This window comes from Hypomesus transpacificus, chromosome 8 (genome assembly GCF_021917145.1).
Source record: "Hypomesus transpacificus isolate Combined female chromosome 8, fHypTra1, whole genome shotgun sequence".
Lineage (NCBI taxonomy): Eukaryota > Metazoa > Chordata > Actinopteri > Osmeriformes > Osmeridae > Hypomesus > Hypomesus transpacificus.
In genome coordinates, this window is record NC_061067.1 from 448,110 (window position 1) to 469,051 (window position 20,942).

Here is a 20,942-nt window from a genome sequence, read left to right on the forward strand (position 1 = left end):
CATCTCATTATCTTATTATGATTGAAAGATTACGCCGTTTCGGAAGAATGTTTGTGCAGCAAATTCTGTCACATGGCAAGAAGGTTTTAATTTAAAACAATTTCCATGTCTATAACATCTTATGTAATACTTCTAAATGTCCTTGTATGCAGGGGAACATGTCACACAGCCCCATGTCACACAGTCAAAGACAAACCCTTCCATAAAATTGGCACTGTCACAAGTTTCAACGCGAGTGAGGAATGTGCCAGTCAACTTCAGACTTCAGTCCATGGTTTAGTTTGGCCAAGGCAAAGCTTTCTTGAGATGATAAATATTTAGAAGACTTCACCCTTTCTTATTTGGCCTCAGAAAGAAAAATACTGTGGATAAACAATGCAGATAGGAAAGTCTTGACCGGTGGAAGAAGTTACAATCAAGTCTCTCGTTCAATTATGAACGATTATTGTCTCTGTGCACTTATTCCTTCCATCAATTTTACTCAACAAAACAAACAAACCAGTGTGGTATTGTGTCTTTTAAAGCTTTGTATGATTATCTTAAAAACTAAGAATTGATCACGATTTACGCCATGAAACATAAACCAAGTCGAGCAGATACAGAAAAAAAAAAAAACTGAACATCTTTAAACATTTTAAGCTTGTCATTCGTGTTACGGATAAATATATCTAACACACGGAGGACTTACGGCCGTTGGAGCATTCCAAGGTCAGGTTGCCTTTACCTGTCACCTCCCTAACTTGGCGTGAAACCAGTAATACACTTTGTTTAATGGAGTGACACAGAGCATCGGTGTGGGCCGGCCCAGATGTGGTTTGATCCGACCCACTGGCCCGGAAAGTTGACGCTAGGCAACCGAAACCCCACCGGGAGCTTGCCTCCATTTCAATGGACGACTTGACAGCCTTGGTCTGCTGGCGGGAGCGTAACGAGGCCTGGCGTGGACGACCTGAGCTCTGCCTGCTGATTGGACGACCTGAGCTCTGTCTGCTGATTGGGAGACCTGAGCGCTACATGCTGCTGGGCTGCAGAGGAGTGAGTCTGCTCCTCTGCAGCCATCAGACGGCCTTATCGTCAGGGAGGCCCAGACCTGTTGGGGGGGAGTCTCGTTGTGCGTAGCCAGGGCCACTGCTCGTGTCAGATGCGCTTAGCGATTCAATCTATCCAATCAAACGGAGGTACGGGCAGTGGAATGCAGGGTCGTGGGGCGGGGGGCGGGGGGCGGGGGGCGGGGGGGTTCAGGGCCTCCAGGAGCTCTCGTGCCTCTGGGTTACTATTGCCATGCTGTATCACTCTCGTCCACATAGGAAGATGAGAGGGAGAGAGAGATAGACAGACACAGAGAGAGAGAGAGAGAGAGAGAGATAGACAGACACAGAGAGAGAGAGAGAGAGAGAGAGAGAGAGAGAGAGAGAGAGACAATGACAGAGAGAGACAGACACACACAGAGACAGCCAGAGAGAGACAATGAAAGAAAGAGACAGCCAGAGAGAGAGAGACAATGAGAGAGAGAGACAATGAGAGAGAGAGAGAAATTGATTTTAGAGTTTGTAGTTTTCTCATGTATTGGATGGTTAACCACCAGAGTATACACACCGGAACTCTCCACAGATCATAAGGCCAGGGCGTGTCAACACATTTATCTACAGCCACTTGTTTACTTGTAGTTAATTACTTTATCTTCAGGTTTGCATTATAAATGTCTTGATTACAGACGACATTACGCAGAAGAGGGCTTCTATCTGCAGTTTCATGGCTCAAATAAGAAACTCTCGCAAATAGGTAGCAGACCAAACATTTTCTTTTCTCGATAGCATCTGTTTGCGCTACGTGTAGACTCCAAACACATATCGAGACTGTGTGGGGGCAAGTGAGATGGAAGGAGCGAGAATGTGAAACATTTCAGACAAGTGCTAATGAATGTAAACATTGCTGTGATAAAGGCAGTGCAGTGAAGCCAGGGCACCCTCCCTGGAGAGGGTAATTTGAGCCATTTTATTCAAACGTCTCCCGCCTAACACATTAGTCTTATCAGCTACATCACTGGAGGCTCGCCATGAAAACAAGCACTGGACCAATCTTGTCAGAAAGAGAGAGAGAGACAGAGAGAGAGAGAGAGAGAGAGAGGGGGAGAGAGAGAGAGAGAGAGAGAGAGAGAGAGAGAGAGAGAGAGAGAGAGAGAATGTGTGAGAGTGTGTGTGCTTAAGAGAGATTGGGAGAGAGAAAGGGTGTGTGGAAATAGAGCGAGCAAGAGCGAGAGAGAGAGAGAGAGGAGGGTGGACAGGATCTCCCGCTGAGAAGACATTTCCATGCAGCAGAGGTGAAGCAGACTGTTCACAGGGGTGCCATCCAGTTAATGGAAATATTTAGTACAGATAAAACTGAGGATTTCTTCTTGATTGGGATAAATTGTTGTTAGGCGTGACGCCCAGCGGGGAGTTGTTTTACCAAAACTTAATTCAAAAAGATAATTTACTTTTCGTACGAAGATAAGATATCTTCGATCAGGGATTTTGTCTGTCCCCACACCACCTCACACACCTCACATCTCTGTCGTCCAGCGCAGCTGAAAGTCACAGCTCTGATTAGAGCGAGTAGAAACGAGTATGCTTTAGGGAACACGGCTGGAGACATGCAAACTAAGGAAGTGGACCCTAGAAGCTCCACCCCCACGACCTCTGCTGACCCTTATTTGTCAGGTCACACAGCACCCGGGTGTGAACTGGTGTGCAGAGGCCTGTGGCCTCGTCCATCCATCTCTGACAGCCGGTGTCTCAGTGGGCCTCGTCCATCCATCTCTGACAGCCGGTGTCTCAGTGGGCCTCGTCCATCCATCTCTGACAGCCGGTGTCTCAGTGGGCCTCGTCCATCCATCTCTGACAGCCGGTGTCTCAGTGGGCCTCGTCCATCCATCTCTGACAGCCGGTGTCTCAGTGGGCCTCGTCCATCCATCTCTGACAGCCGGTGTCTCAGTGGGCCTCGTCCATCCATCTCTGACAGCCGGTGTCTCAGTGGGCCTCGTCCATCCATCTCTGACAGCCGGTGTCTCAGTGGGCCTCGTCCATCCATCTCTGACAGCCGGTGTCTCAGTGGGCCTCGTCCATCCATCTCTGACAGCCGGTGTCTCAGTGGGCCTCGTCCATCCATCTCTGACAGCCGGTGTCTCAGTGGGCCTCGTCCATCCATCTCTGACAGCCGGTGTCTCAGTGGGCCTCGTCCATCCATCTCTGACAGCCGGTGTCTCAGTGGGCCTCGTCCATCCATCTCTGACAGCCGGTGTCTCAGTGGGCCTCGTCCATCCATCTCTGACAGCCGGTGTCTCAGTGGGCCTCGTCCATCCATCTCTGACAGCCGGTGTCTCAGTGGGCCTCGTCCATCCATCTCTGACAGCCGGTGTCTTAGTGGGCCTCGTCCATCCATCTCTGACAGCCGGTGTCTCAGTGGGCCTCGTCCATCCATCTCTGACAGCCGGTGTCTCAGTGGGCCTCGTCCATCCATCTCTGACAGCCGGTGTCTCAGTGGGCCTCGTCCATCCATCTCTGACAGCCGGTGTCTCAGTGGGCCTCGTCCATCCATCTCTGACAGTCGGTGTCTCAGTGGGCCTCGTCCATCCATCTCTGACAGCCGGTGTCTCAGTGGGCCTGTGCAGGACTATGTCTCCTAACCCTCCACCCCATCTTCCCAGGAGTCTGCCCCCCCCCCCGTTTCAAAGCATTTCCTGAGCCCCCCATCCCCCCCCATTCTCACACACACACACACTCACACACACACAACCCTCCTCCTTTAGGGACCAGGCAGAGTGAAAAGTGTGTTGTCCCTGGCAACAGCTGAACGGGCTGGTGTGTGTGTGTGTGTGTGTGTGGGGGGGTGGTTGCACCTCAGCTGGACCATGCTAACGACCGCAGTTTCCCTTCAGGTCCAGGGGATAGGGGCCATGCTGGGTCCAGGGGATAGGGGCCATGCTGGGACCAGGGGATAGGGGCCATGCTGGGACCAGGGGAGAGGGGCCATGCTGGGACCAGGGGATAGGGGCCATGCTGGGACCAGGGGAGAGGGGCCATGCTGGGACCAGGGGAGAGGGGCCATGCTGGGACCAGGGGAGAGGGGCCATGCTGGGACCAGGGGATAGGGGCCATGCTGGGACCAGGGGATAGGGGCCATGCTGGGACCAGGGGATAGGGGCCATGCTGGGACCAGGGGATAGGGGCCATGCTGGGACCAGGGGAGAGGGGCCATGCTGGGACCAGGGGATAGGGGCCATGCTGGGACCAGGGGAGAGGTTTCAAACACCAGGGCCGTCCTTTTGACTTGCAACGACCCCGTACTTTGAACGAAATCTTTCAAAACAAACACGAAAAAAAAACGGTCCTGTGGAGGCTACGTCCAGACCTGTTAACAGAGCCTGTCACTGCGTCACTCAACACAGGCCAGGCCTGGCCAGCGACCGGGCTGGTCCCCTGCCTCTGCAGGTTCTGGGGGCCGTCATTTATCATGCCCTCTCAGAAAGCACAATATACAAACCCCTTCCCCACCCTCTGGGACCACCTAGACACAAGGAGCCGGACAGCATTCATAAGGCCTACCCCGTTTAGAAAAGCTGATCGAAAATAAACAAGTGTAACATGATAAAGATCGTCATATGGGTCCTGCACATAAATAACCGACTTTGTGAGAGTAAAAACTGAGGGTTGCTTTGAGGGGGAATGGCGTTTTTATGGAAAATAAGAAAGAGGACATTATAGCGTGTGCGCGAGTTTTGTTTGTGTACAGCAAGATAAAAATCATTCTCAGTTTATCCATCTTTGTTTTGTTTTTTTAGAGGATTTGTTTTTGAATCATCTGAACGCATGAAAAGGAGAGTATGCACAGGCATCAAAAAAGGATTGATCCTTCCTTTGGAGAATGTTATGACAAAGTTAACTCAGATAAGGATTGCTTGAGTTTTTAAATTACCGGCAAGCCTTGACAAGATTCTGAAGTTTACGCTCCACTGTCACACTGCATAGCCTAAGTTAGACTGTGATTGATAAGATAAGTCAGTCTTTCAGTCAGACCAGCGCGTGAAGAAACTGACCCAAAATCTGAGCTATGTTAATGATTTGCTATAATTTTTATGTGAGCTGACATATTGAAATCTGTGGAAAAAAAGAACATGATTGCCTGGAGTTTAAATACTTAGTGCCTGGGCCATTTGTATGAGTGTTGTTTATAAAGAAACAACGTTTTTTCCAACTGTACAGTTTGTCCATCTCTTTGGTTACCATCACAGCTGATTGTGCGTTTTGACATTTGCATGGGTGTCGTCAATGAGGCAAGCTTGGAGAATGAAAATCTTGAAGAGAGGCTATTGTATTTGGCCTTTACTGCCGAAAATGTAATGAGCATTTCTTTGTGATGCCATGACCCATGTTTATAGCCAAGTCAAATCTTTCCTTCAGGTGTGAATAGTAGACATCAGTGTATGTATAGCCTCATTGTGCGTGGGTCTATTTGAATCCCGATACGAAAATAATATGAAATAAGCATGTTTCAACACTGCCAAAATACGAACAAGAAAACAATAGCGAATGCAGACACTAATATTTGCTCTGATAGATGATGTTTAATTCATGGGACATCTGTGCCACATGGAATCAGCCCGCAGCCTCAAATAAGAATTATTCAATTAAACTGCAAAATTGATGGACAAATATTTGCCGTTTTCTATTTTGCACAAACACAACTCTCTCGATGCGTCAATAATCTCCATGCTGTATCACCTCAACTGCCAAACAAAAGGATGGACTGGGGCCCGTTTTCCTTCCTCATGTGAAATATTAATACAGGTTAGCCTTGTGAGATGCAAAAATGTAGACTGGGGCACTTGCTTGCACCCGAAGCAAGGCCACAGTTTGACAAGGCAAACAAGATGCACTAAATAAATGATGAACTATAAGGTTTGGGGAGGTTCCCCCAACATGAAATAACAAGCGTATGACACAAAACCCAGGCCAAGGTTTTCAACATAACCCAATCAGAATGCAATTGCAAAATACACCAACCAACCAACCATATATCCACCAAAAAATACAAGTTTCAGGGTCTTATCATTCTGTTGATGGCCGGCATCCATTCTCTCCATAACAGACACATGACATTAGGGGTGGGAATTTTTTGGTACCTCACGATTCTATTCGATTCTTGGGGTCACAAATCAATTAAAAAGCGATTCACAATTTTTTATCAAAATCAAATTAGATTTTTTTTACATTTGTGAATCAATGTGAATCGCTAGAAGACTGAATCGCGATTCAAATATGAATCGATTCCCCCCCCCCCCACCCCTACATGACATACTAACTGGGACAGTCAGGAGTCATATTCCTGTCTGCATGTAAAGACCAGCCAGCAGGGCTCTTAGCTAAGGTCAAAACGCAAAAAAGATACTCAATCTGCTCACTGCAATACTCTCTCACCTTCATTCCTGGATCAGTAGATGTTTCTGTGGCGTGTGTATGTATGTATGTGTGTGTGTGTGTGTGGGTATGTATGTGTGTGTGTGTGTGTGTGTAAATTGATGGTAAGTTCACATTGACAAGCTGAATGCTTACTCCCCCAGCCCTGGGCTATGTACAGCATGCTTCACACTCTGAGAGGAGAAGCCTTTTTGAGCAGAGTGGACAGCTGAACGCTGGTGTGTTTGTGGGTGTTGAGGAGAGAATAAGATGCTTATTGTGTGTTTTGAGGGGGGGAAAAATACTTGCTTATAGCAAACAAGCAGCAGCTGTTGGTATTTGTTACATTGTGCATGTCGAGAAAAACCCAGTTTTTTATTTAACAGGATTCAGACCAGGTTGCATTGAGCCCTGACTTCAGCTAATCTGCCTCTAGCTAAACTGCCTAGCTAGCAGGACTCCAGTTATCCCGACTCTAGCTAACCTGCCTCTAGCTAAACTGCTTAGCTAGCAGGACTCCAGTTATCCCGACTCTAGCTAACCTGCCTCTAGCTAAACTGCCTAGCTAGCAGGACTCCAGTTATCCCGACTCTAGCTAACCTGCCTCTAGCTAAACTGCCTAGCTAGCAGGACTCCAGTTATCCCGACTCTAGCTAACCTGCCTCTAGCTAAACTGCCTCCAGTTGGGTTGACTTCAGTCAGCCTGAGTGCAGCTAGCATGACTCCAGACAGATATCTCTACATAAATAAGACTCCACAGTTAGCCCCAGGTTCTCATATACCACGTCGCAGATGAGAGTGGTGGAGCTAAGGACTCTGGGACAGGGGCGTAGCCAGAATAATCTTTTTGGGTAGGCCTAGAAAAACATGGATATGCATCTTTTCATTTTTTTTTTTTTTTACTTATTTACTTTGCAATGTGCACCCGGTGCATCATTTTTCAGAGATATTTTCGGTTTGGTGTACAGCCCTTCTCTGGGAACTTAGGACCCTGGGAACAGAGATAGACTGTGAGAGAACACAAGTATCTTGTGTGATGCCACCGGTCCTTATGATTGTACTGTAAGGCTGGGTGTCAAACCTGCCCCCACCTCTCATATGCTAAAGTCTGGAGTTTCTGGACGGTCTCAACTTGATGGCTCTCACACCCCATTCAAGATGTGGTCTGATTGGTTGTTCTTGTGTATAAAGGGAATAGTAATGATTGTTCAGTGCATTCTTTATCTCCTGAGACCTTCTCCTCAGGTTTCCCTTGTCCTGCTGTCCTACTCTTGCTTTCTCTCTGATTTACAATGATCATGGTAGAGTAGGTAAGATTTAAAGCCTTCATTTTGTCACATGTTTGCCTTGTAATTGATTTCATTCATTTGTTATAATGCGTATTTCATTTTAACCTAACTTTGACCATTCTTGCTCTGATGTAACCCATTGAGTCAAATATCTGGAATTCTATTTGTATTGGCAATATTTGGTTCATGCTAATACACTTCAGTTTCACATCTTCCTTTAAACCATAGGGGAATTTGTTTTGGTTGTTTGGCCAATATTTAACCCCCTACAGTTTTTGGAATGACCAACTCATAATCAGTGCTGGAAACCCCCTCTCTCAGCCACCGCAGTGCAGTGTAAACATGACACAATCCCTGGCGACTTCATGTAAATGTGACTTTGTTTAGCTAATGTGTGTTTGCCAGGGTGGATAGGCTCCCCACTGAAGCTAATGACATACTCATTAATACCTGCTGTGTTTAGTAATTACCCTTGTCTGTGTGAAGAACAGACAGCTACACTAGCCGTTTGTGGCTAGTAAAAAAAAAGTATGCAACATTACATATAGAAGTGGACAGGAAGCCCTTGTCCTGTAAGTTATGAACATAATAGTAAGAGACCTTTGGATAACCTTTCTGTGAGGTTATCTGTTATTGTGATCGTGTGCTATGGTTAGGTTTACACGCCAGACTTTGACGGAACATCTGAGAAATGTTCTTTACTTTGCCTGTACTTAAATATTATATCTGTAAATATTGTATCTGTGCAAAGCCTTTAAAGTATGTTATTAATTGTTTTACGCTAGTGTTACAGTATTTCTCCCTATTATCTGGAGCCCATATAACAAATGAGTTTAGATGCCCTATTATTTGACAGTAGATGGAATTGTAGAGCAAGGGAGCATGATGGTCAGTTCTCTTAATTTAGGGTGTTGTTTAACCTGAACTCACTGAATAAATACATTCATGCACACGTTGTTAGTCCATTCTAGAGTCCAAAACTAACTTCAAGAAGTCATCAACAGCAAAGAAGGCATCTTGTAAATAAGAAAAACAAAAGTTGTCAAGGATTAAACCCCTTCGTTAGTCTACCGAAATCCCACGATGACAAAAGTGTCCTTAAGCTTTGAAAATAAGCCTTTGTTGAATGTTTTTGTTATGAATATTCCCTAAGCGGGAGACCAAGTGCATCGTTTTCACCCTTAAAAAGTAGAAGGAGAGAAAAAATCAATTACACCTTGCACTTGTGTGTATGTCAGAGTTTTTTCCAGTAAAGCTGCCTAATTAAATTAACCTCAAAGGAAGTAGGAAGCGGGTTGGGGCACTCGGTGAGTCTCCGATGATTAGCACATCGATTTATTAAAATGTGGTGGGCCCTTGCGTTCCCATCGGGGTCTTGTTTACATTGCTGGGTGAAACAGGGAAGCCTGTGCGAGAAGTTAATTAGTCCTGCTCTCTGAGCAGCCAGAGCTTCTAGGGTAGAGGAGTTACAGGAAGTGGGCGTTCAGGATCAACTTGTTCCAGAGTGACTTGTTAACACTACTGGTGTGCCGATGGTGGAAATTGGTCACAATGAAGCCCAGGGGAATTTAGATGCGTGCACACACACACGTACAATAATAATAATCTGATGTTTGGGTTGTTAAGGTTTATAAGCAATTATGTATGAACTGTGAGGTGGTGAGCCTGATCAAATTGTGATTAATAAATGGCCATTCATGTTTCCAGGCTATTATGAGACATAAAATCATGATTAACGGATTGTTTATACATTGTGTTGTGATATTTACACAAGGAGTCTTAAGCCAAGCTACAAACATTGGTGTAAGTTGTCTCAAGACTTTATGTCCTACTATTGTAATGTTATCTGTAGAAATATTTCATGGACTATCCAAACACCATATAAGTACAAATCTAGGCCAACAAAAGATTAAATTCTGGAAGAGTGTATGTCTAATCTAAAAACAACATTCTCAGCGACACTTTGTTTTGATATCTCTGATGGGTTAGTGATATCACTCATAGTAACTATATTGTTCAGATAGTCCTCATATTACCCGTTGGAAAGCTAGCTCGGTGGTGAAAGCAGGCTCCCTGGGGAGTCTGAATGTTGCCAGTCTGAGTATGATCTACTTCTTCTATCGTAGACTGACTGTAATTGGCAGCCTCCCCTCTTCATTGAGTTATTACATTTCCCCTCCCAGCTATCTGACAGACCTCTGGGAACACTTTGCTCTCTGCTCTTCTCCCAAGAGGTCCTCTCTGTAGGACGGACGGCCTGCAATGCGAGTCATATCCATGGTAGTTGAAGACCCTCTCCTTTGTGTTTTATATAATAGGCCTTCACAGAGTTTTCCAAAATAATGAGACTCTGTTTGTCTCAGCTGAGGTATGCAGTCAAGGAGAAATGGTGTGACTTGCATTATCACATTTTGTAGATACCTGTATGCCAGCAATTACTGCATGACAGTGAATTTTCCATTTGAAAGGGAAATAAAAACAATTGTGCACTAATGCGTTAGTGGGGCTTAAGTGTTCTTCAAAGGTACCGCCAGAGAAAGGTGTGAAGAAGCTTTATTTTTCCAGGAACTGGGGGTCTCTTTCAACTTGACATCTCTTTTGTGTGGTTTTTATGATGCAGCGCAGACCGGCTGATTTATTCTCCTCTAAAGTCAACCAAAGTCAAAAATAAACATGGCTTCAACTGGCTGACGGTGTCATTGCTAAGTAAACACAGACTTGCCCGCAATTAAACTCCAGTTTCCTCGGTTCCAGCTGACATGGTTCTCCTGCGAGGGAGCCCTGGCTCATGACGGCAGAACAGAAGGCTCCGTTACCTGCATACTTTCCGAAAGAATAATTACCGACCGTGTTTTCACTAATAATCATTTACCTGCCACATACCAAGTTACCGTAACCACAGAAATATATCTTTTTTAAGAAGTATTCTATCTAAATGTTCAGATTTATATATATATTTTTTTAAAGTTGATTAAATTGAGGTTGAACATGTTGAAACTAAAAGCCCAACTGGACAAAGAACCTGGTTAAGGTTGAAAAATGGTCTGTGTGTAGTCCTATAGCGTGTATGGTAAATGATCAATACATCATAAATTCCTGACTTGTTAAAGACCTGAGCCACAGCCTGAGTAATGGAGAATCTGGGGTTGAAATTGTTGTCCTGTAGTAACTCTAAAATTAGAAATAAATATCTCTTCTCGAACAGATGACAGTTAAATGGATGGTCTTTCCTTCAGGAGTAAGTCATTCTGAAGTCATGACAGTCTGGCGTGGGGGTGCTGAACTGAGTGTTTAACCCGGGGAAAGCAGCCAGTTGGCCATTCACCTGGCTTGGCGTGGCATCATTAACACAGAGCAAGTCAATGAAGCATGAAACGCACACATCATCTCGCAATCTACCACTAGAGAGAGGATTTCCGGCTCACACAAGCCTGCCCTTGATTCACAAGCCCGTTCTTGGGTCCACATCCCTGTACTACAAGTCTACACTGAATGGACTAGATGACAAATGACGGAGCACTCACTTCAGAGTCCCTGGAAGATGTGGATGGCTCAAAGGATCCCTTTCCTCCTCCTCTCCTCACCAACTGAAACATCTAACATTAGATTTGTTTCTGTCTAATGGCTTGACAGTTAATATCTATGGCATCTATTTACTCCTTATGTGTAAAGGATCCAATGAGTGCTTTCCAATATTACATTTACAGAAACGTAATCATTGCACAGGCCGGACTCACCAACTGTTAGCTACAGGCTCACATTTCTCTGTTGGGAGATGATTCACATTGGGCTTTAGTGGCATTAACTCTGATCACATGACCAAAAAAAGTCTCAAAGTACATTAAGGACAGTCATTCCTGTGGCGTTTTCCAGATCTGGAGCTAGGTGATCTTAGTTGGGTATTGTAGGAATATTAATTATCTTTTTCATTAGCACCTAAATCTTTTTATTAGTTATCATCATTAGATTTTTTTTAAACCTAAAACCCCTTAGCAATAACAACATTCAATGTGTAAATCTTTAATGCGGTCTGATAGAAAAATATAGATTTTAATGAGTTCCTTTAGGAGAAAGTCCATAGATGTAAATATGTAAATATTTCACCGTTCCATAAACGTGCAGGCTCTGGATGAAGGTGTAATTCTCCGATTAGCCTTTGAGAATACAAGGTTATCAGATCTAAGTTTCTCTATAAATATTTTCAATCAAAATAAATGAAACAACTTTATTCTCTATGATTCTTGTGTGCGTGGGTGGGTGGGTGGGTTGGGGGGGGGACAGACACAGGAATAACTATATCCTTCAATAGCTGGTACTATATCTTTGATTGAAATGGATGGATTGGCTATTTTAAGAGGCTGCTCACCAAGGATTTGGGACACCTATTGCTACAGTAAAATGTTGTCACAATCTAACAAACTAATTAAACACTGTCTGCCACAAGCAGTGGTATGTTAGTTAAAGTAGCAAATAAACAGTTTACACATTTCATGAAGTATTGTATTCTTTACCATTATGAATATCTTGTCATTAGGAACAAGTTTGTCATATGGAATGGTTTAGGGACTAAACAGGAAAATTAATGATAGGCCTACTGTAAACCCCTACACACTGAGAACTTGGTGCCCAGTTTGGGCTGTACAATCCAGTGCTATTTCCCTCACATGGTTGCTTAGCTTAAGCCCCTCAATTATTCAAGCCTCAATCAATACCAAACCCACTCCTGTGGGGGAGTAGAGCAGAGAGAGTAGAGGAGAAACTGGATTATAGATTTGTATGAATTTAATATATCCACTCAACCACAAAATATGTGAAATACAGACACGGGACTAAGAGCAAAAAGGAACAGAGGTTTCATGCATTTCACCTTCCTTGCAACATTCTGTCCAGTTTGATTGTTGCCAATTATGACTCCAATCCAGCTTACTCTGTCAGAGTGGACTAACATGTTAGCCGCCAAGCTCACTGTGGACAGCTAATGAAGACTGCCCCCATTAGCCAGATCCACCTCAGACTTTAAACTTCAGCTATAGTTAGTTAGCATCTGTGCCCTGAAACTCAACCTCTAGTCACACATCAGTGAGATCCCTAACAAGAGAACTAGATAGTTAAACAACGTTGCAAATAAGCAAAGTTAAACTTTTTTTAAGAGCGAAAACTTTTGGAGACCACTATGCTATGCTAACGTCCTGTACCGTGACTCCCCCTAGTGGTAGTCTGCAAAGCCAGTCATTCTGAAGACTTCCCCTGCTCAGACAGTAGAAAGGGCAGACTTATTTGACTAGATTGGGTGAGAAAGAGGGAGGGAGGAGCCCACTGTCCCTGGCTTTGGCTGCATCAGAAACTACGTCTAATAAACAGCCTGATTCAACGCAAGTTCTCCCTGCCTCTCTTGCCATCTAGATGGATAAAACAACGAAAACACGGCCTCAAACGAGCCTTCTGGATAACCGGAACAAACAAGAGAAGCTTTTAACAAGGTGGAGCAGGGGGAGCGTGTAATTGCCTGAGTGTGTTTCAGTGTGTGCAGTTGATATCTTTTAAGAATGACAGAAACTTTTGGTAAAAAGCTTTTCTCTTTGACTGCCTGTGTCTCACTGGAGCCTGTAGGCCACGGGCCTGGCCTGAAGTCAAACCCAGAATTAGAGACGGAGGATGGTGAAGTGTACCAAAGGCCTTGTTGTGTTTTGATTGGCCAGAGGACTGGGTATTCGGTCAGCGTGTTTACGGAGAGTTCCCATTCTAAATTGTGGGAATGGTGCGTGTAACCTTACTGTAAACAGAGACAGAATTACTTTCCAAAGGCTCTCTCTCTCTTCCCCATATCTCTCTGCCCCATATCTGTCCCTCTGTCTCTCTCCCTCTCTAACCCCTTCTCTTTGAAACATACAAACCCAAATCAACGGTATGTTTTGGGCATTCAATGAATTGAATTAAATATATTATATTCTCATGCAACAGTGCCATGTGTGAATATATTTGTCCCATCATTTACAATTGTTTGAGACAGTTAGTAGTTATTCATCTATATTAGAGGATATTAGAAACGGGCGCACATTTCCACTATCTTTACCTTCAATGCTTCTTTCAGTACTCGAATCCAGACAAAACACCAAACGTAAGATCATAACACGATGATTAAAAGAAAACCCCAAAATGTGAAATAATAACAGAGAGCCTTAAAATAGTCTAGGTAAAAATACACAGCAAGGAAACCCTATCCTCGAGAGTGGGTCAGACATGTAATTTAAAAAAGGAGAATTCAGTGCCATGGGGAGTAATTATAGATCCCAAACAGACAGAATGAACAGAAATAATAAAATACCACCTAGCCCAGTCAAGGCTCTTCCCCTGCCCAACAGAGGAGAGTATCTTTGGGTTTACAAAGTGCAGGGCACCACCCATTACCAGTGTCTTTTACAGGAAAGCCTTGAGGATGTTTTAATTGTGTATTTTGAGGTCCGGTGAAGACAGACTGTGCTCGGCTCCAAAACGTCTCTGACTCGCACAACTGGCAAAAAACACAAGGGATTTGATTTGAATAAGGTAAAACCTTTCAAAACGTTCAGCTGTAGCTAAGCTGACCACTAGGGGTGGGAATCTTTTGGTACCTTACGATTTGAATCGATTCTTGGGGTCACGAATCGATTAAAAATCGATTCACTTTAAAAATTGCGATTTTTAATTAAAATAAAAAAATAGTAATCTAAAAACAAAAGATAACATTACAACAAACAAAAAAAATACATTTGTGAATTGCTATAAGACTGAATCGCAATTCAAATGTGAATCGATTTTTTCCCCCACCCCTACTGACCACACACGACTGGAAACAGACTTGGCAGAGCATCTTGATTTCTCTAATTCAGAGTGCCCCTCAAAGACACACACACAAAAGGTAGAGATAGCAGTTCTCTGTGTTCTGTCACTGAACATGTCAGTGTCAGATTTCATACAGGCTTACAGATAGCATCTCCTTCCAAAACCAGCATCAGGCCATTAACCATATTCCAGTTTGCTGCAGATGGATGACCAGGGACATCAAAGTGAACATGATGGATAGCATAAACCACTCAGCATCATGCCTCTCAGCCTGCAGAATGTTCTGGGAGCTTGTGGGCACATTGTGGCTTAGGTCCTTATGAAGTTACGGCAAGTAGACTTTGTGTGGCTGAGATTGAAATCTAGATGAGTCCAAGGTGGACTGTGGTCTGTAACTACAAATCTCTCTCTCTCTATGATGAAGCCGTTTCCCCAAGGTTCATTATCCTTTTATCCTTTTTGTTTCTCGACCAATCATTGTTGGTGGAGTATCTGTGAAGACATCACTGCTGTCAGGTTGAATGAGGAATAGGAGGGCTTTCGGGCTAATGACTTGAGGGTCTGTTAAATGACCTAAGTGCTACATGTGGTAGCAGGTGTTTATGTGGTTGAGGCTATTCACAAGTGATCACGTTAATCACACATGTTCATCACAAGAACATGGGAGCACATTTGAAATGTCCATGTTTTAAAGTCATCATGTAAACAGCGCATAAACCTTCCATGTATGCCTACGTTGCTAAACCTTGGTCGGCAGTTCCCCGTAACATAAACATCCGAGCCACAGGTGAGCCGACCCCATGGGAACCCTCCCCACACTGTCCAAGCTCCTTCTGCATGTTAGTGGGACCAAGACCCTGGCCTTGACCTCACATCATACATCCCTGACCTTCTGTTATCTCAGAGTTTAGATGTCTCGCTCGAGTCTTCCCCCAGATTGCACTCTCATCCCCAGGAATGTACAATATCTAGACAGAAGATACTGTGTTGCGTGTAGGCACAGTGGGAAATCACCGTCACATGGTCGTGGAGATAAGTCGCTCCTCTCCCCTGGATGGAGTCAGTAAAACAGCCTTTTGTTCCGCGCTCGTGTCCTGGTGGAGAGCCGGTGAGGAATACATCAAGATCACGTGGACAGTGAACTAGGATCACAACAAACTGGAACCACGTTCTGTATCGCCTGTTAGCTGGGGACCACGGGGCCATGGGGCACACACACACGCTCACACACACACACGCTCACACACACACACGCTCACACACACACACGCTCACACACACACACACACAAGCGTACGTGCAGCACAGGCTGGCTTCGCTTAACTCAATTTCACACAGATGACTGCCGGGGGGGAAGAAGCCATGTTCGCTTGAAAGAGGCCTTTTGACGGGAGGATGGACACGCTTCTGAAACCTCACGTTTCTGTAGAGATGACGATTCAGGCCACCCACCTGGCCCTCCATCAACCAAGTGGAGCCTGTTTGAGTCAGGTTGACACGGAGGTCTATTTTACATTACTACTGAGTTATAGAAAGAGCTGTCGAAAACATGCACACGGTGTACTACCTACAATACCACTTAGGCTACCGCACCGTTCACACAAAACAGTACAGTACTCTGCTGCTTCCTAGTGGACAGTAAAGGATCAACAGTATGCTGCACGAATCTCTCCAAATCGAAACATTGGGATTACCCTACTCAACAACAACCCTGAAGTATCCTGTGTCATTGATAGAGTGGTCATGAGCCAGTAATCATGATTTAGATAAGATAATCCTTTATTTGTCCCGCAGTGGGAAAATTGCAGTTTGCAACAACAGCAGGGTACATACAGTACAGCACTCTGACTCTCTACTTGATTTACACCCAAGTCCAGTTGCTTTGTGTTATTAGTATTTCCACAGCACTCTCTCTCCCCGCCATCTTTGTAGGCGTGCTACTGTACGTACTGTAACCAGTGAGGTAAGAGTGTCAGAGAGAGGCCACCGCCTTGCCTTGATTTAACAAGGAAGACTGTTAAACCTGACATCATATCTCACAGCTGCTGAAACCGTGAGTGTGGGTTGTGTGTGGGTTGTGTGTGTGTATTGTGTGTGTGTGTGTGTTGTGTGAGTGTGTGAGCGTGTGGGTTGTGTGTGTGTGAGAGTGTGGGCTGTGTGTGTGTTTGTGGGTTGTGTAGCAGTGTGGCTGTGTGTGTGTTTGTGGGTTGTGTAGCAGTGTGGCTGTGTTTCCTAGCATTCCTCTCCAGGTCCTGAGAAGTGTTGGTGGAACCTGAGAAGACTTGTTGCACCCTTGCTCCAGGTCCTACTGCTCTCTTCAGATTTACGGCCTGCCGCTATTGGCAACGTTCAGGGTCTGGCAGAGGGAAAAGGCCCCTTAGGGACTCCAACTTAATGCAGATAGCAGACTTTCTGGCAAGTCCCTGTTTGAAAATTATGTCAACAGCACAAGGACTGTGAGGGAGGTGTGTTCACACATACACACACACACAAGTGCTTTGACATGCCTTCTGTCTCTATCTTTCTATCTTTTTTTCTTTTTCTATCACTCATTCCTTCCCCTCTGTGTCGGTCACGGTGGATGTGTTCAGGGCATGGTGAAGAAAGTGCCGGCAGGGGGAAATGAGCCAGATCTGGGCTTAGGGAAGAGGAGGATGAGGGGCGGTGGGGTTGAGCCCATCACAAACGGACACACTCCCCTGGACGCAGCGCTCCCTCTCTGATGGATCGACCTGGCCTGCATCCAGTGAGGAAGGCCCCCCCCCCCCCCCCCCCCCATTCTTCACAGGGGCCTCGTTCAACTCAACTGCAGGATGATTCCCTGAATATACAACCCTCCCGAGAGCACCGCTCATAACCGAAACCCCTTGACATGGGCCCATCCATCATCCTCTTCAACAGGGGCCTGTGTCTGGCTGGCTGGCTGGCCCCTGCCCCTCCCCAGGGGGCCCTGAGGGACACATACCACCCTGATGGACTCATCCATCCGCCTGCCTGCCTAGCTGTCGTCCCATCGGTTGTTTCTGATGTGTTAAGCATTTTTGTTCATAGAGCAATGATCCATGTTGCATAGCTGTAATCACTGCACAAGCTGGTGCGTGGAGAAAGACCACAGGATCAATCCACAATGCATCCCACGCACTTCATCAACATGATATCCAGTAGAAGCAGATGTCGCCTTCAGAGAGAGAACTTGTTGACTCCGGTTATGGATCACCTGCGGAGAGGTGGCGCCGCCTGTTCCCGCCGGTAACGCGGTAATGACACGCGTCGCAAATAATTTCCCGCTGAACTAACATGCTTAAGTGTAACGCGATAGGTTGAACATACGACACTTAGGAGCACTCTGCTCCTGGTACAAACTGTAATCCCATTATCGTTTCAAACATCAACATGTTGGTGCCACATAAGCCAATTATCACTGTGTGAGGAGACGTGCACCATGTGCAGCTGCTGGTGGACGTCAGAAGAGGACTGTAAGTGCCAGCAAACCAATTACTGGATCCTATAGGGAGGATATTGTCAATACGAGTGCTTACTCATTACCGCACTCCTTTAGACTATGGGGAGCACATGTCAGGAGAAGTTGCATAAGCAAACAAGAAACAGCAACAACAACGGCGTCAACAAAACACTCGAGTCAGGACCCTGAGCCTTGATGGCATCTCCCCACCTCCTCCCTTCTCTCTCTGTCTCATTAGAGGAAAGCAGCTACAGTAGCCTGTGTTTAAGTGACATGATTAAGTGATGCAGGGTCGAGCTTAGCCTCCGCCTGTCTGGGGCTGTGACAGCTGTCGTGGTGGAGCGGAGGAGGAGGGCGGAGGGAGGGAGGGAGGTGAGGATGAGAAGAGAGGGAAGAGAACAAGAAGGGAGAGATAGAACGCAAGAGAGGGAAAGAGAAAGAAATAGAGAGAAAGAGAAAGAGAGAGAAAGAGGAGGCGGAGGCAACAGAGGGAGGGGAGGGGGTCTGCTTCGGCCCAGCTTCTGTCACAGCCACCACCATCTTCTGGCTCTAATGAGAGCCCTAATGGCTGTCACTGGTGTCTGGAGGATAGGGTCAGGGGGGGATAGGGGCAGGAGGAGAGAAGGAGCTGATGGAAAGTTAAAAAGGAAAGAAGAAGAAACAGGGGAGAGAGAGGGAGGGTAAGCATGAGACAGAAAGAGAGAGAGAGAGAGAGAGAGAGAGAGAGAGAGAGAGAGAGAGAGAGAGGGAGGAGAGGAGAGAGAGAGAGAGAGAGAGAGAGAGAGAGAGAGAGAGAGAGAGAGATGAGATCTAGAGCATGCCCACGGGTCAGTATCACTAATAAACTGAGGTTTGGACGTGTGGAACCCAGCACCTCTTTAAATGAAGAGAATAAACCGTGAGCCCCTGAACACACAGCTGGTCCAGCTCCAGATTTATACACAGCGTGACCTCAGCAACCACAACGGGACACTTACACAGTCCAGCAACAGCAAGGAAACTTTAATAACTATATTATGGGCTGCTTGTGGGCTAATCAGAGACTGTGACAGAGGTTGTTGGCAGAACAAGAGAGACACAAGCTCCTCTCAAGTTACCCTCACGCACAGTGCCAACAGGTCAAGACTTCATATTTGTCGGAGTGGTTAGTGAGAAAAATGACAACGAAGCAATTGAACTCCATATTATTTTTACATTAGTCATAGGTTAAAAATACAACCTCCTTCAATTTAATATTTATTTGAGACTGTATCGCATTGATTAAACCAACCAATGTTAAATGTGCATTGTGTGGATATTGAGGTCAAATGTGCCAAATAGCATCGCCACATGTGCATGGATTTATTTTCTTGACGTACACACATCCTCAAACACTGAAACAGACTGCCCTCTTCTGGAGGCTAATGGAACATCTATTAGAAAACACCAGATAAATAATAATATATTGAAAGGCAAATAGAATGATGAGACATGAATGCCCAGGACAATCACGTATATGGTCTCTGTCAAAATGTTATCATTTACATTTACATTTAGTCATTTAGCAGACGCTCTTATCCAGAGCGACTTACAGTAAGTACAGGGACATTCCCCCTGAGGCAAGTAGGGTGAAGTGCCTTGCCCAAGGACACAACGTCATTTCGCACGGCCGGGAATCGAACCAGCGACCTTCTGATTACTAGCCCGATTCCCAAACCGCTTAGCCATCTGACTCCCTTATCACATTCCACTAATTAGCTGTGGCCCTTTTCAAATACTCCTCCATTGAAACCCACTGAAACACAGTGGCTGAATGTGGATGTGTTGACTGGAAGCCGCTTTGGCCTGTGTTCAGCAGGCAACGCTCCACAGAGCCAGGCTGGGCAGAGCTGAGCAGAGCTGGGCTAACAGGAGGCTTGGGATCCCCAAGCTTGTTAAAACATCCTCTCCCAGAAAGTGGGGCTCTTAGGTTCCACTTTCATCATCTCCTCCCTACAAAATGCTCAGCGCCTCTGCCCTCTCTGAACGCTGACCAGCTCTGCATCTCAGAGAGAGGAGTCATAGTGCCTGGACGTATGTGTGTGTGTTTGTGTGTGTGTGTGTGTGTGTGTGGGGGGGGGGGGGCAGAAAGGGAGACAGAGAGGGAGGGGGAGTACTTGTGTTTGTGTGTGTGTGTGTGCACCACAGTGTGTGTGTGTGTGTCAGATCAAGGGAACGTGTGACTAACAGATTCCGCAGCTCTGGAAAGTTGGGGAGAGCCCAGATCTCTGGTAGTTCTGTCTGCTTCCTTCCTTTCCTCTCAAAGACCCCTCCCTCCTCCTTCTGTCCCCCTACTCTCCTCCCGTCCTCTTCCTGTCCTCCTTCCGTCCTCCTCCTCCTGTCCTCCTCCTGTTTTCCTCCTCCCCCTGTCCTCCTCCCGTCCTCCTCCTCCTCCTTCTCCTCCTGTCCTCCTCCCGTCCTCCTCCTCCTCCTCCCGTCCTCCTCCTCCTCCTGTCCTCCTCCTCCTCCCCCCGTCCTCCTCCTCCTGTCCTCCTCCTCCTCCTCCTCCTCCTGTCCTCCTCCCGTCCTCCTCCTCCTCCCCTCCTCCTCCTCCCGTCCTCCTCCTCCTCCTCCTGTCCTCCTCCTCCTCCTGTCCTTCTCCTCCTGTCCTCCTCCCGTCCTCCTCCTCCTCCTCCTCCTGTCCTCCTCCTCCTCCTCCTGTCCTCCTCCTCGTCCTCCTCCTGTCCTCCTCCTCCTGTCCTCCTCCTCCTGTCCTCCTCCTCCTGTCCTCCTCCTCCTCCTCCTCCTCCTGTCCTCCTCCCGTCCTCCTCCTCCTCCTCCTGTCCTCCTCCTCCTCCTCCTGTCCTCCTCCTCGTCCTCCTCCTGTCCTCCTCCTCCTCCTGTCCTCCTCCTCCTGTCCTCCTCCTCCTGTTCTCCTCCTCCTGTCCTCCTCCTCCTCCTCCTGTCCTCCTCCTC